The 7,643-nt window shown below is 36.3% G+C and overlaps 1 protein-coding gene across 1 annotated transcript in view; it reads left to right on the forward strand.

Annotated features, from left to right (window-relative positions):
* The window catches only part of YIPF7 (Yip1 domain family member 7), a 29,566-nt gene extending 25,423 nt beyond the window's left edge, over window positions 1-4,143 (forward strand). Inside the window, exon 5 of the transcript XR_010743416.1 lies at window positions 4,128-4,143. The gene's annotated coding sequence lies outside the window, so the exon portion shown is untranslated. The remainder of the gene's footprint in view (window positions 1-4,127) is intronic.
* The last annotated feature ends 3,500 nt before the right edge of the window (window positions 4,144-7,643 follow it).

A 7,643-nucleotide genomic window follows, 5' to 3' on the forward strand; every position in this document is an offset into this window, starting at 1 on the left:
GTAAGATCATTATCAAATATCAATGTGCAGATTGTAGGAATATCAAGACCTGAAATGACTGGACAACATCGTCCTGCTGGTCAACAGAAGGAGTTTGGTTTAAGGACAGAAAAATAGACAGTTTGCTACTTTCTGTGGACTGTAAAATAGCTGTGACATGCCAGAGAAAGAAAAGTTTGCATTACCAGAATTGCTTTCACATTTTTAATGACAAAACCCGAAAGCAGATTCCTTCTGGTTCAGAAAAACATTAATCAGTAGAAGCAAGTACTTGTAAATAAATTAACTCATGCCAGAACCTCCTCTATATCTTTTTTGCTTCAGAAGCTGAGAAATCACAATATACCTTAGGGAAAATGGTCTTACTTGTTGATAGAATCTAAAAAGGTCCTTGGGAAAAAAATAAATACGAATCAGAAGTAAAATAAAATGCTTGTCTCTAATGAAAAGAAGGAGACTGTTTGATTAGTTTGTGATTCTTAGCATCTACAAAATTGAGGTCACTATTGTGAAGGGAATCAGCCAGTTTCTAATCTATTTCTTTAGTGCAGCATTACCAATTCATCAGAAATTTATAGGGAAAAGTCCAACAAAGCTTGAGGCTTGGGCAGAATTCATTATTCAGTACCAAACTTTCTCTTCATGAGATGCATATTTAGCCCAGCAGACTTATACACTGAAGAACTCAACTGGGATCCAAAAGCTTTTCCTTGCTAAAGCTCTGAAAAGTCCCTTGGAGTGTCTACTCTATTGCAAGCTCATACATATTCTTAAGTGAATCAGGAAATATACCTTACTTAGTTTTAAAGCTATTTTTGTAAACTATCAATGCAATGCAAAGATTGACAAGCATGATAGGTAATCTCTGATTACCTTTAAATCATGCCTGTAAAATCACTTTCCCAAGCAAGGTTTGAGGCAGAAATTACATAGATTTAGTCCAATGAAAAAATAATTATTTGATCATTTTTGTTGTATTGGTCATTTCCGGATTTGATTTCTTCCCATAGGATTTATTTCATTGTTCCTGTGAATCTTAAAAGTAATGCATCATATGCACACCATCTCTGTACAACACAGACAGCAGCAAACATACACTGCTCCCACCAGTGTGGGCTCAGAGCCTGGCCATTAAGTGCTAGGATACCCCTGGCTGCATTGCTGCAGGTTTTTCTTCTATGACAAAAAGCAAAGATGTTATACAGCTGAAGGAAGCGGATGCAAGAAAGGAGGGAGAATACATTCTCACGGCAGTGCTCTGTCTGCTGAAGTAGCTTGCATTGGGTGTGAATGTGCATGAAAGGATTTCACTGAATGCTCCTTTACTGGTATTGTCTCTCTGCACTCTTTAATAGGGGGCATAAAGATTTCAGTTTTAGATAAGAAAGGAATTATAATATTGGCTAATAATTCAGTCATGCTCCTTGAATAATGGAAGGATAAGAAGCCAAAGAGGTTTTTGGGTAGGGAATAAAACATCTCTCATAAATGTCCAAGACTTTAAGAGTTGCAGTCCATATCCCCTTAAAACCTAAGGCTCCATGTGGGTAATTTACAGTCTCTGACTTTCCATCATCACCATGTTCTTCACGAGACAAAGGAAGCTTTACTGTACAATGAGGCCTTGTTGCTTTTCATGGATGTGCTTATTTTCTGTAGGAAAAAAAAAATGCAGTTCTGTTAAATTTTTTAAACAATTAACATAATCATCCATTTTCAGAAGGAAAATCCACAAAACTTTTGCACATGCACTTCCACTAAATTAAGAAGTGAGAATGACAGAGGTACATTACAGGTTTGGAGAAATGTTGTTTGGAAGGAACATCAGAGGGGCATATTGTGCAGCCTCCCCATCAAAGCATTACTATTCCTAGCACTGAGCTGTGTCAGCTGTCAGTTTATCTAGTCAGATCCTGAAAACTTCCTAGAATGTCCATATCATCCATGGGCAACCTGTTCCAGTGCTGCACCAAGCTCTTTGTGAAGTTCCTCCTTTCTTCCAACCTTCCTCTTTTGCCATTTGCCACAGGTGAGAAGAGATTGTCTCTGCATTTTCGTATGTTTTTCAGAAATTTGTAAGCTATTATTAGGTTGCCCCTTAACCTTGTCTTTGTGACAATTTGCTGTCTCAGCTTCTCTTCCTGATACATGCACTGTAAGCCTGTGAATACATCTTCTATTTTCTAACATCAGGATAATTCTCAACATTTCACTGTGAATTTTTTTTTATTGGCAATAATTTTTTTTTATTGGCAACTGCCAATAACTTGAGTTAAGTAAATATCTGAGATGAGATATAAGAGTTTAGTATCAAGGCCTGTACAGTACACTGAAATATCTGAAGAAGTCTAATTTTAATGAGTCTAGGATTACCACATTTTAGTGAACACTTAAATTTAGATTGTCTGCTTTTCTAATGGGAAGTGGTCAAGCAGCACAAAAAGATGGCTAGTAGAATAAAAAGCAAGAGAGAAATTACACAGAAAATGTTCAGATCAAAACAAAGCCCAAGCCTCTCTCCCAGCAGGACATTATGAGAAGATTTCAGTTTTATCAGCTTGTATACAGCAAAATGGAAGCCACTGGGAACATTACAGTAATTCTACAACTGTTTAATTTAGTAGACAATAAATGAAGTGTTATTTGGTTGCTTTTACAAGTGGAAGGGGGAAAACTTAAAATGGAATTTGTTACAAAGTATGCTGTTTCTGTAATTTCACAGCAGGACAATCATAGACCACTTAAAACCACAAACTTGCAGAAATTCTCAGTGTTTCTAAAGCATGTATCAGCCACTGGAGCCTTATGATACTGAAGGTAATGTAAAACTGTAAACAGCATATGTTGAGCTTCTGTACTGTACAGAAACTTCTGTGCTGCATATTGTCTACTGTTTCAGAAAACGATCGTAAGACATTCAGCTGTGATCAGCAAAATATAAAATTACTGCAAAATTCCTGCAGATTCCAAAAAATTATGAACCCAACCCAAAAGTTAGCTGTACTCAAAAGAAGGTATCTGGAGTCCTTAGCATTACAACTGGAACACATCCAAACCCCACATATGTGCTTGAGGTTTGACAATGATGCTTGCACATTCAGAACTAAAGAACTCCAAATTTCCTTATAACCCTGGTAAGGCTATCTAAGCCTCTAGGCATAAATAGAAGACTGGTAAACATCAATTATGATCCAGTAATTTTAGAAGAATTTTGCAGAAAATATCCCAAAACAGATCAGGAGATACCAAGTGATATAATTTCTTGCTGTGCTGGGGAAGATGTGGGTCTAATTCAGGTAAGGAACAGAACTGAATCTGAGTCTCACTCATCCCATATAGCCATTACAGGATTGAGTAAATATGGCTCTCACTACTTCCATGCTAATACAGATAAGTCACAAGCAGTTTTGGCAGCTGACAGCCATACTGAATACTGAATTTAATTTAGAATAAGGGGCTGAGTGTTTTCAGCATTTAGAGATGCATCATTTACCTTGCTAGCCTTTGTAAGTAAATTCACTGTGAGCTTCAATGCCTAACCCTGAATATGGATTCTGCTAAAAGTTCAGTATTACAGCTACTAGGATTGGTCCACCCCCTCCATGTATCCCCTCACCACTTTTGGAGAAAACTCCTCAAGTAACCCTACTGACCACAGAAACATATTATCTGCATAATAACAGATTTATTTACCTTCTTTAAGTGGGATAGACAGAAGACTACCCAACAGATACTGCTAAACTGCTAGTCAAAGAACACACTTCTGCTTACATTCCCTTTTTCTCCTTTTTCAACTTCTCAGTTTTTTCCCTTTACCACTCTCATCCACTCCCAAGTAAACAAGCTTTTTGTCTTTACTCTTTACCTAATGTTGTCCCTAATTTTATATCACTTCACCATATCTGGTATGTTTGCCCTGGTAAATTCTACTTAATTCCTTTAAGTTAGTGATCCCCTCCTGATACCAATAATTTCTACTACTTCTTATGTTGCTATCTTGTTAATGTAGCCTTGTAAGAATTAGATGTCTACGTATGCTTTATCCCCCTTTTGCTTTTTGTAGAACTCTTTTAATTTCTTGTGGTATTGTTTTGTTAGTATAGTTGCATGGTAGGGCAGCCCACCAGTGTGCACAGTCTTACAAGTGTTAGGCTGACTGCATGGTGAAACTTGTGCAATTTAGATGCATTCCTTACACAGGAATATTGACTCCATACCAGCTCATAGACATGAGATGTCAGTGCAGACATCATCAGGAGACAAGGTTATATACAAGTTGGAATCATATACTGAAATTAACTTGATTTTCCATATGGAGGCAGAGTACTAAATCATATAGAACAGAATATAACATTCAAAAGTTCATTGACTTTGCTTCTAAATCTCCTCCCGATTTCCCCAGATTGACAAAAAAGCTCTTAGGTTAATTTGGTGATTAAAAAACCCCAACTAACTAACACTTGTGTTTGGTTGCAAAGAATGGGTTTCTTGTTCCTTATATGCTTTTTGGGGTTTTTTTGGGTTGTTGTTGTTGTTTTTCTTTTAATAAATAAATAAAAAATAATGAGAGAAAAATATTATCAGCTGTCCTGTCCTCATTGAACTCTCTTAACTTGGGAAATTCCTGCTGTTGGCTGTGGCTCCTCACCATTGTATGCTTGCATTCATTCAAGCTTTAAGCACCCTCAAACATCTTCTCAGAATGCTGGAATGCCTTTCAGAAGTCAGTCCTGATGCCTAGCTCCACCAGTAGAATATATATATCTCTGTCATACACACATACATATTTTCCTGTAGCAGATGACTAATATAAATGGCTTGCATTATTCCACATGAATCCAGAAAATTCAGCCCCTATGGTGAATTCTTAAGATTCTTGTCTTCAAGGACAAGAGCTTCTGAACAGATTGTTGATAACAGTAGAAACGAATTAATTTTCAAATAGTTTTTTATTATTTGCCAAAATAAACTGTATCAAACATGCAATGTCAGCTTTTTATTGTCCCGTCACAGAAGGGCTGACTAAAAGATCTACCCAGGCATTTTGAGCAAACCCTACCATTGGCAAAGCTCTCCTGAGACCACTTGCACTACCTTATGTAATACATGTAATATATGCGACTTCAAAGTGGCAACTCACATGCTTAAATGCTTACATACTTTTGCTGAACTGCAGCTTTCTGTAACTGTATTGTTCAAGATGAGTGCAAAAATCATAAAAATAAAATCATGAATGATAAGTAAATGAACAGATGAATGAATAAATGTTCAAATAAAAGAATAATCTACAGTGCCTCTCATTATGTCAACATGGCCATTCCATGAGCTCTTTTATGAACAAAAGTAGAGTTTGACTGATTATGAGTTATGAGCTGAAGTACCTGTATTTATGATAGTTCCAGTATTATATATGGTTTCACTTACATTAAAACCAGAAAGGAACCATCTAGCCATGAGGCATCAAAGTGCTTTAATTACAGTAAATGAAACCACAGTCTAATACATGATGTAATTCTTTCAAACACTAAAAGCTCCATCCAACTGTACCTCTGCATTATCACTAAAACAGTATATTGAGAGGCATAAGGTCACTCCTCTGCAAAGGCCTCTTCTCCATGCTGGTTCATGCAGTTGGAGGCCATGCTGTAATGAGCTTGCTCCCTCTCCCTGTGATACTCTAAACATCAGAATAACTTCCATAAGGTGATTTTGCTTCTCATCACCTTTTATCATGAAATAGATGGTTTTAGAGTGTAACAAGATCCAGCCCTTGGTTGAAAAGAGAAGTTCAGAAGAAGGGAAGACTCAAGAAGGTATCTCAGGAAATAGCTGCATTGTGGGGTATGGGAACCCTGCCCAGCTCTCACGCTGTCAGAGGTGCCCTCCAGGACTTCTGACTCCAGAAGACCTGAGCACATGTTCCCTGCATTTGAATACCCTGATTTCTGCAGGGACTGGCCAGGAGGGAGCTGCCAGTTGCTCTGGTGAGTGCTCAACCCAAACCATCAGGGATCTCCATGGCACATCAGGATCATCTAACCTGAAGGCTGAAGAGACTTTTCCTTCCCATTTCTGTGCTCCCCATCCCCGGTGAGGAATTTAGGTACCTAAATTACTCCTCTCCATTCTGGAAAGCCTAGAAGTATCAAGTAGTTGAATTGGTTTGCTATAAAAACATTCCCTCATCCCTTTTTCAGTGTGCATCCCTTTGCACAAACTAAGGGATTGCTAGGATGCAAAAAAAGTTAGATATTGTGTTATGCAAGTGGAAGGAACTGAAGAATGTTACCTTGCTCACAGCAGAAAATCTGTAATATGACTTTGATTTGTTTATAAATTATAAGTTATAAATTGTCAAAAGATTTGGTTAAATGCTTGTGTCTCTTTGTTTTCTTGGTTTTTAGTAGAAAATAGATGTTAAATAACCACCGATTCCTGTAGACAAAAAAGACTTGTAAACACATTTTAGGGAAAAGGTGAGAAAAAAATCAAGCATGGTATTTAATAGAAATACAGTATTTAATAATATTCTTTTAAAGAAAAATTAACCCAAACAACTGATCAAGTCTACTGAGATGTGGTTCTTGGTGAGAAGATTAAGTTTTTCTTTTTAATAAGCATATTTATACTGGTAATATTTAAGCATGGCTCATTTCATAAAAGTAAATATAGAAACCAATCACTAAAATTCAGTCTCTCTCACCAAACCCCATGCCTGGAAAATTATAATCTACTATAGGATAACTTTGTAGACAGCACATAATGTAAGGAATGTCATTATTGTTACAATAACTCTTTACAGAAGAATTTTAAAGACCAGTAATTCTGTCAGTAGTTACTATATCCCTGCCAGATAAAAAATCCAGGTTCAGAAATATAAAAATTGGCACATTTAAAGAATTATTCAACCTGAAGTTGCAACAGAAGTGGTCTTTAGCAGCTATTTATACTCTTTGGTAGTGGAAATTGATGGAAAGTACAAATAATGTGGATAGCTAGATTGATTAGTCATTTTAAATATCTTGACTGATTTTTTTAATCTTTGCAGTAATTATATGAACTAAATAACAAACTGATATAAAAAACAATCCTTAAGGCAGAACTAAATAACTGATTATATCTAGTTCAAGGGCTAAAAATTTGTTTACAAACCATAACTGTTTCCTTATTCAGAATTATTTTGCTATCTATTCTTCCCTCCAGCAAAGAGGTACCAGGCATTGAATCTAGGTATTGAATTCTGCTCTGTTTCTGTTGCTTTCACAATTGTTCCTTAATGCAAAGCCTGTGAAAATACACACTTCTCTTGCAGGGGATTAACAAAAAAATATAACAAAAGGCAAAACGCAGTAATTTGTGTAGCCATTTCATTTTGCTGAGCGGAGCAGAATGGATTTGCTCCAAAGTGCTTTATAATTTGTGGTGTGTTTCACAAGAGTAGTATGTATCACCTAAACTACATAATAGGTAATGCTGTTGTATTGTGATGTTGTAACAGTCAGCTTTTACATAACACCGGGGTTGTTGAGCATGTTGCTCTAAGTCATAAATTATTGGTGCTAAAAAAAATTAACAAATTAATTTTTGAATATTAGCAGAGCAGAACACATACCAAAATTGCTTTTTCTTCTTTTTTTTTTTTT

The sequence above is a fragment of the Sylvia atricapilla genome, chromosome 4, assembly GCF_009819655.1.
Source record: "Sylvia atricapilla isolate bSylAtr1 chromosome 4, bSylAtr1.pri, whole genome shotgun sequence".
In the NCBI taxonomy this organism is placed as follows: Eukaryota; Metazoa; Chordata; class Aves; order Passeriformes; family Sylviidae; genus Sylvia; species Sylvia atricapilla.